The sequence below is a fragment of the Bombus fervidus genome, chromosome 17, assembly GCF_041682495.2.
Source record: "Bombus fervidus isolate BK054 chromosome 17, iyBomFerv1, whole genome shotgun sequence".
Taxonomy (NCBI): domain Eukaryota; kingdom Metazoa; phylum Arthropoda; class Insecta; order Hymenoptera; family Apidae; genus Bombus; species Bombus fervidus.
The window spans coordinates 7594518-7604050 of record NC_091533.1 but is presented as its reverse complement, the minus strand read 5'-3'; the positions used below and the strand labels follow the sequence as shown (position 1 = coordinate 7604050).

Below are 9533 nucleotides of genomic sequence, written 5' to 3'. Positions count from 1 at the left end.
TTTGATTCGCTCTTTCTGAAAAGAGACAAGACAATACCTTTCGTTTTACAAAAGAATATACACAGCCTGGCGGAAGTATTCGAACACTTGCAGATACCTTTTGTCGATATATTATGTGTGTTATACTCCACTTTGAAATTTCATTTGCACCGTTACGAGACTCGACTCGTTTGAAACAAATCTCAAAATATATCTAAAAATTGAAATATCCACATAGTAGCAGCGTGTATCTCGCAGAATTGACAAAAATATTTAAACAATCAATTATCTGTTGAATTAATAAACCCGATGTTTAGCATCATGTTTGGCATACATTATACAGTTAAGATACCTATTCATGCTATGTACTAATGCTTTACTAAATATAAATATCACATGTAGGAGTATAAATATCACAAATATAAATATAAATATAAATATCACAAAAGGAGTTAAAGATAGCATTTAGCGAACGTTGTATTCTAACGTGTGTTACGAAACGATGGTATTACGATGATATTCGTAGAACCTACGAAAGAAGGCTGAAAGCCGATCTCGTGAGACGATCCTGTGCCATTTTCCAAGGGAACAATGCCAAAAGAGTTGATTGATCCTGCAGCAATACTAACCGGTTTCACGATGAATTCCCGTTCACGTGACGACGATCATGCACTCTTTGCTGCGTCCCATATGTCAGCCTGGAAGTCCGGGCCTTTGCCCATCAACGAGTACAAAATTCGAAGACCAGCATTTTTCCAAATTGTCCGTTTATTGGCCACTTTTTCCGGATGACGCGTCAAACGCGATCGTCCGGCAATTTATCGATTCTCTTCCAGCATATCTGATCCCTTTGGTTCCTGTATGTGTATATACGATTCCTGGATTGTTCGTAATTGGTTCCATTTTGAATATAATAAACTTTGTATACTTTTACTTCGTACTTAATACATTTCTTACTTTGTTCTTCGTATTTGATATACCCTTGACGCTTTTTCTTTATAACGTTTCCTAAAATCATAAGCTGTGATATATATATACAAAGTACACATAAATAGAGGCATGATTGATGATAATATCGTTAGATGGTTTTGATAAAAAAATAATCGAAGGTAACGAATATTGCAATTTAAGAGGAAGATCACTAAATACAGAAATATGAAAATAGCCCACACTGGTACTAATTCTTGAAATATCTGTGTGGGCGTCGTCAACGTTCAATGGGCCGTATGATCATTGGTAGAATTTGTATAGAGAGAGCATTTTGCGTCCAGTCGGTAGGAATTATTCGTTCGGGTTGGCCATTCGTCTTCGTTGGTTGAAACGAAGTTGCGGAAACTGCAGCACGCAGCTACTATTTTTCAGCGGATAAACAGGTAGAAATTTTGCGTGGACTCGCGAGTACGGTCTGGCCGGAGTTTAAAAATTCATAAGGGAGTTCGCGCGAAGATACGAAACAATGGGGCATCGTATGAATTTTAGAAGAGTGGCGAATTTGAGACACGCTGCTGGAACATTTTATCCAGTAGAAAAGCGCAATCCGGTAACCGTGCTTTATCTCCTGGCGCTCGGTAAATTTTAAGGATTATCTTCTGAAATAAATAGTTCGTGGAAGCGAAGATGCACATGCTGTTGACGTAACCGGTCGACATATCGGTCGTGTATAGGGTGACAGAAAAAATCGTTATCCATCATCATTATAATTCTTCTATATATACCTTGAAAATGTTTGTTAAGTAATAATTATTGGAATTATAAATATATACAATATAGTGTGTATATATATAATTTATATTTATAACTATGTATATTATTATAAATATGAAAAGCCTATAATTTGGTATTTGAATCAGTCAGAGACCATACTAATCAACTTCGTAAATTGAAAAGCAAGGAATAACGATTACAAATAATGCTTTTTAAACTTTATCTTAGAATTTGCGGTTGTTTATACTAATAAATTGCTGAAAATTATGTATCTTTATGAATCCTATCATGCAAAAGTGGAGTTAATCTGTTTGGCTTCTAAGGGAGCATTTAATCACCACATCCGTTCAAATAAGTAGTTTCAGATTTTTTGTTTTATAATTATTAGAAGTATGCAAGTGCTTATATAGTTGTATACATGGGCAAAATTACACGCGACTTATTTCGCGTTTTTCATTCGTTGGAGAAAAGAGATCAACATCGCCACGTTCCGGGTGAATCATTTTTCTCTCACCCCATATATATCTCGAAGGGACAAGCGTTCTCCGTTGCTGTGTATTTGCAGGTCCACCGCGTGTGCACGCGCGACAACGCCAGTAAAAATAACACGATAACCTCGCAGATGTCACCTGCCAGAACACTCGCGCGCTCCGACAACTGCATCTGGGCAATGAAAAAAAAAAAACATAAAAAAAAAGAAATAAAAAATAAAAAATGGCCCACTTATGAAAAAATCCTCGACACGGTTGTCTCTCTGTCTTCCTGCTTCGGGCTTCATTGCGATTTTTAATTAGCGATTATCGAACTCCAGGTGTCACTGACGTACCTCGTGACTTCGATCGAAATCCGATTGCATCTCGCTATCGAATATACCGCGCGATGATCTGTACGCATGAGTTGTAACTTTAATTATATAATAAATCCTTCAATTTCGAGTGATAACGCGCAGTGCACGGCCTTCGTTACGCAACAATCCGCGAAACTGATTGCCTTGATGGCAATTTCCACTTAATTCATGGAAACTGGACATTGTGGTTTCACGAGAAACTTGCGGATCTCATTGATTCTTTTAGAGAAGTAAAATGTAGCAATTTGGAGCGTTACTATATTATATACGGTCGAACATTGTATTCTTAAGATTGATTAATTAATAAAGCAATAAATGTACTACCTCTAATATCAATTATCGATATTAGAAATCGAAGTTATCAATAATTGCCAAAAAATTCCTTTATGCAATCTAAGAAGTATTTATGCACGTGGTACTGAAAGACACGATTCTTACTATAATTTTTAATTATACCGTTAAATATCATAATTGGTAAATTCTTATTAAAACTTTTAATTAACCTTGCACGTATAATTATAAATTATATTTACTATGAACAAATCAATGAACCTAAACACTATAATAATAATAATAACAATAATCCTATGGTGACCTTTGTAAAAAAAATTTATCATTAGAAAAGTAGCAATCTCGATTAATAACATTAAATAAGAAGAAATCGAAATCTCAGTCAATCCAGCGTCCAACATTCCATTCCAAATGAACACTTTTCGAATCTCAGCGTACGAATCTGAAAATTGCCACCGCTCTAGAAAAAAAAAAAAAAAAACAAAGAAAAGAAACGAGTCAATAACGAGAGAAAGGATTAAAGAAACAGAAAAAGAAGGATGATGAGAAAAGAGACTTTGCCGCGATTTCCCAAGCGGTGTACGCGCACCTGCTCTGCCAGTCGCTCCATTTCTCGCGAACACACGATGCAGATCGTTCTCAAAGATTCTGCCGCCTTCAAACACGCTACTTACCTTCTCTACCTGCTGGAGAGCTTCATACGAACACCTGATTGTTTCGTGCATATGTCGTGTGGTTGTATTTGCGCGTATCATCGCATGATCGTGACCTGTACCGTGTCTCGGATGACCAGGTGGTCTCCAGATGTCGGTAATTTTGATAAAGAGGATGATGAACGTGAATTATGATCGTCAACGATGATGAAAGACGAGATTGTAAGAAGTTGCGTGAGGCACGTACTTTGTGACATACTTCTGACGTATTGTTCTGTTTTACGTATAACGTACAGGTCGGAAAATAGTGGCTTCCGGATTTATATATATATATATATCACTGAGATTAAACGACGAAGAATTTTTCGGCTGCTGGAATTATAAATGATGGTGAAAGATTATAAGATAGAGTGGTATGTTATACGAGATAGACATTTTTTAAAGTAAAGTCACTTGATAGTTAACGATAAAATGACCTTTCATATAATAATCGGACCACGACTTTGTTTCCGAGCAATTATTAATTAAAAAAAGGAAGAAGTATGAACGATATAACAGTATCATTGTAAACTCGCTCACGACGAGAATGTCGTAACTGCGGATTGACAGATGCAAATCCCTTCGCGCACTCGCGACAGCTATTACGTGATTTCACGATGTACGATCGCATTACTATGCAAGATCGAAGATGCGTCTAATCGATAATCACCGGTCACGTTCACCTGATGAAAGCACTGGAGCGCGATCGGTTGAAACGCACGTGACCAATTCACGCAGAGACGTGTGTCGATATAACACTCTGGCGCCGTAAATCAAGACAGTTTCATCGGATCTGTTCACGTTGTTTTCTTTAATTTATCTTTCACCTAACACCATGGGTGTTTAATACATTTATGTGCATTTGACACATTTACCGATCGGACAATTACAGTACGTGCGTTCTTTATTTGCAGACATGTAAAAGACTCGTACATAACTGTACGCTTAAGATTCTAGGACGTTCTAAAAATTCCAGACGTTTTAATTTATGGAACAAATTCTGCAACCAAAATTGTATTTATTAAATACCTCCATCATGAACATAAAAATACAAGGTTCCATTTTAAAGAATTAACTTAACTTAAACTTAACTTAAATTTAAAGAATTAAATTAACTTAACTTTGATATACCTCTCGCTACTACATTAACGAAAAAATTATACATATCAACCAACTTTTCTAAGAATATTTTTTCCGATAACTTCAATTCACCATTATTAAAAATGAATTAACGACAATTGAAATAACTGAAAAATAATATAACTGCAATGATAAAAGAAATTGAATGAATATAGTATAGACTCAAAAACCTCGTTTCTCTCCTCCAAATATGTATCACTGCGCAAAAGCAGAGACACGACAAAAACAGGAACACGATTGATTCTTCTATTTGAGTATTCTTCTACATCTTTTTTCGATCGTTCCTGTGAATCGTTATTGCTGGTTACACCTGTAAATCAGGCCCTCGAGGCGGTTACCACCCACGGGATTCGTGGGCAGAACACGCGCGGTCAGATCTACAGATTATACGGACGACTGGTATCTTGTTGCTTTCCTTCCCTCTCCTCTCATGTGTTTCACCTACGCCGTACCCTTTGCCTCTGATTCCTCTTGCATACTGTGTTTATGTACACTTTCGTTCAGAAGTGTTGGCAGACTTGCAGAAAATTAAAAATTATTATGAAACTATTAAAACCTATAAGAATGATTAAATCTTGTTTCAAATCATATATTATATTATGATAAATATCGAATACATTAAAAATATAATAGATAACGATTACACACATTAATAAAATCTTTAATGCATATTAATAAGGATTATGTATTGTTCCTCACAGGATTATTATTTTAATGTTAATAATAATTGATAGATTCGTCGATGATCTAGGTCAATCATCACGTTTTGTAATCAAATGTTCCTATACTTGTGAAAGGAGCTGTACATACATGTACAGGACAGACGGTAACATTGGTTATTCTGACCAATCTGAAACAACCTTCCTGCCTAGCTTGCAATAAGCTAGCGTATAGGTAATTTAAAACTGCTTTCTGATTGATACGATTAATTTTCTACCTGAGAGTACCGTTCAGATTGCACAGTTATGTTTGAGCAGCGATCGCCATTACTGCTTGATGAAGTTCTGGTTTTCGTAGCAGCATTGCGTGGCGAACTTCTATGTTTCGATAGAAACAAGGTTAAAGGAAACATAAGAACATTTATAGTACTTTGTCATTCGTAATCATAAAATTCACACAATTTTATCCACCAAATCAATGAAGTGAAAAATCATAGAACTCGAATTTTACCAACATATCAAATCTTTGAGTTGCTTTAATATACGAACGAATAAAAATTTCCATCGGTAGATGGTGGCATTAATTTTATTAGAAAGATTCGCAGAGTTGCATTAAGTAAGTGGTTAAATACATCGTTCCGCTGGTTATTGCACCGTCTTCCCTTATATCCGGCCTCGGTTCTGGTTATTATCGTGCTATTTTCGCGGCGAGCAATTACAGAGACCACACGAAATCTCTACTTTCTTTCCTGCCTCGCCGCGTTTAGGACAGGCATGCATAAAATTGCAGATTACGCAATAGCCGACGGCGCCATCGCTTACCCACTGCAACAGGGTTTAATGCAGTGACGTTCGTTATACGCGATAAAGCGAGCTTCGGATTCGCTACCTAGAACCCTCTCGGGGATTCGTACACTACACCGTCGCGTCCTTTTTCTCCTGCTGCGAATTTAACCCAGCGGAAAAGAAACTATTATTTATATCGTGCGAATTCTACTACCAATTCGCGCTATTTGAACGAAGTACTCGATAACATAAAACGACAAAATCTACTCTTCATTTTTTCTTTAGTTCTTCTACTGCGTACGCAATATATTATTTATAATTAGGCTGCAAATGTTTATGCAATTTTAGATTCTTGCGAACGTAACTAAAAAGGAAGAATTTAAATAGAGTTTCATCTACCGAATGTTGTAATAAGTTATGTCTACTTTGAATATTTTTATACTTCATTTAAGTATTCGGAAATATGCACAAGGTAGAGAAAAGCTATTAAGAAAATCGAACTTTTGAAGTTTAAGTAATTTAAGCAAAGTATGGAATGGAATTGTTTATAATAATTTGTAATAAATATATCAGTTATCATAACTAATAAGCTTTCATACGTAATACTTTCAAAATTGAAGTTGTAAGAAAAGATCTTGATTCGGGAAGCTCGTTTCATACTTTTTATTGCCTCCCTCCCGGAATACCTTTTTCTACCATTTATACGTTATCGAGTCTCGTTAGGTCTCTTAACCAACGCCGATACTACGAAGTTTATACGCGAAATGAATGGCGAATCGAACGAAAATACAAGGGACGATAAAGAGTAGTCAGGATCGAAATTCAGTTTAATTCTTCTAGCACAGCGCAGGTTAATTTCAATGATTAATAGCAAGAGAGGTTAAGTCATTACGCGGCTCGCGTGGTCATAAGGCAGAGCAACGAGACGGGGGAGTGAGAGAGTATGGAGAAGGGAGGACACAATACGAAGAAGGAAGAGGCAAAGCAGGATAAGGGCCACGAAGGTACTCTCGATGAGGGATCCTACCGTGGGGCACAAAGAGAAAGAGGAAGACGGGGTAGAGGGCCGTGGCATTGAATGCTGCACCGGCCTTCCTCTACTGGTCCCGCAGTCGAGCAGTTCCCTTTAGTTTATTTTTCCATGCGTAATGAACTCCTCCTCTCCCGACCATTCGTCGTTGCATCGATAGGGCCGACCACCCTGCTACTCGCCACAGACTAAACCCTGTTTCGGAATTCTATGCTATTTCACGTCCGACCGTTTCCCTCCATTTCCCTCCGTTCCTTTTGATACCGCACGACCAGCAAGCTCGCGGATATTTTTGTCTAAGTTCCACTCAACTTTGTTCCTCGCGTATCGTAACCAGGAATCGGCCATCCGAAATGTTGAAGCGTTCCAATGCTAAACGGTCGACCATCGTTCAGGATACTGGTTCGAAAGTTTGATTTGATATAGTTGATCGTTCGTAATTATAGATATACTCCTGCTTGTAGGTATTGAGACATGTAGAGAAAATGAAGTGAACCTCAAGAGATGGTTAGGAACTTGTCAAAGCTTTTTTTGTAAATAATAGAAAGTTTAAATTGTAATATAAAATATAATATAAATTACAACATAGTGTAGAAACCGAATCGAGCTTCAATCGAAGATTATCAATCTATGCAAAAGTGTCTTATACCTGTGCCTCGATGGACTTACAAAACATGTATTTTTTCCTTGTATTATACAAGATTTGTTTATATAAAAATAGCTTTCTTATAAGATATACGAAAAATTTTGTTGTAAATTATAACCGTCCAAGTGGATTTTCAGGATTCACTCGCATTTCTTTCTCGTCGATCTGCCATCAATTAGTTTTTCAAGATACTGTCTTCTTCCATGGTTGGTATTCTCACAGCCGAAATGAGAAAGGTAACTTACAGATAACACTAGAAATACGAATCTCGCGAGGGGAGCTTGATTTTTGGTAGTCCCATAATCAGAGATTCAAGTCCAGTTTGTTCTCGATCGGCTAATGTCATCGATTATTGACGCCGGACGTTATCAACGATTGATCAGGAGCAATTAACACGACATTACAGAGATAGTCTCGGATGGAAAATCGGTTGCACCGTGGCGGTGGTGCCGGTGTAAAACATGATAAACACGCTTCGTATCGACGTTATCGATCGAACATGTCAATCGTAGGTATGGCCAGAAACGTAAGTGCGTCCCCTAGGGGCTAGAAATCGGTTATCGCGACAGTTCGAACTTTCCGATCAATCGTATGTAGACCGCTTTTCCCGGTGTCGAGCATGAATGTGGTTGATACGTGCACAATCGATACTCCAGGTACATTGGACCTTTGGTCGGAGATCGTGTTTTCGGGTTCGTCAGAGTGGACAGAGAGAACAGAGTGTGGTAAAGAAGGGACGTAGAGAAAGGAAGCGAGAGGAATCGGACAATAATGATGCGTTTCATTGGATCCATTGTGTCCCGAATTCAAGTTCACAGGCACAATTGATGTGTATCTATTGCTGCTACTGTCCAGCGTCGCCATTCAATCGACTTTCAATCTCTGGATGGTGTCGGCTCGCGAGACTGGACCAAAGGAGACCCTCCTGTTTTCAGCATTAGGCGCATTGTAGCTATCGATTGTACTTGGAACCATCGTATCATTTTCTTCCTTTTTTCCCCTTTTTCTTTTTTCTGCGTTTACAGCACTGAGCATGAAATCTCGTACATATTTAGGGTTAATAATATCATTTTTTGATATGTAAATATAATCAGCAGTGCAATAATCACCCACTTTGCGACTTGATCCCCCACTTAACCGATGCAAAATTACGAACACACCTTGAACAGAATTACCCAATCGTTCATTAACTTTCAGATTCGTTCCAACGAAAGGGACACTGTTTTTCTTGCGCGCTGCTCTCGTCATAATCCGTTTCAGAATCAATTACACGATACTTTCACGAGCATGTAACCAGTTCAATCTCGGATTTAATGGAGATGCAGTGGAAAGTGTGTGAAAGCAACTGTACGCCAATTTCTTACATCGATCGGTATTTTATGGGCCAGGTGCACGTAAAATGTCGTTTGCACGAAATAATAACAGTACTGTTTCACAACCGATTATTCACCGTTATTATTGTAATCGGCGATACGTCGAGATTGAAGGTGGCCATTTAACCGCACGATTATGTTTTACATAATAACCTATCATCATATAATCAGACGAACTTTCGCACGGAATTATTTCCAACAGCATTCTATGGAGATGTGACGTTTTTAGCCAGTGTAAAAGGGATATCATCCCACTGTGTAGGAGGGAATACTGCTTATTGTGCACGACGTCTCCACCTTTTTCCTGTAGTCATTACAGGAACGGAGAATATTGCTAAAAAAAAAAGGAGGCAAGAAATGGGGAAGATTCAAACGTAATAGTGCCC

At 37.8% G+C, this 9533-nt stretch overlaps 1 long non-coding RNA gene across 1 annotated transcript; it reads right to left on the bottom strand.

Moving 5' to 3' along the window:
- Positions 1-429: 429 nt before the first annotated feature.
- LOC139996170 (uncharacterized) lies at positions 430-4590 on the bottom strand. Its single transcript, XR_011802158.1, has 3 exons — positions 4184-4590; positions 3722-3846; positions 430-987 (listed from the first exon to the last, which is right to left on the bottom strand). It is a non-coding gene; the product is annotated as an uncharacterized lncRNA (long non-coding RNA).
- Positions 4591-9533: the final 4943 nt, after the last annotated feature.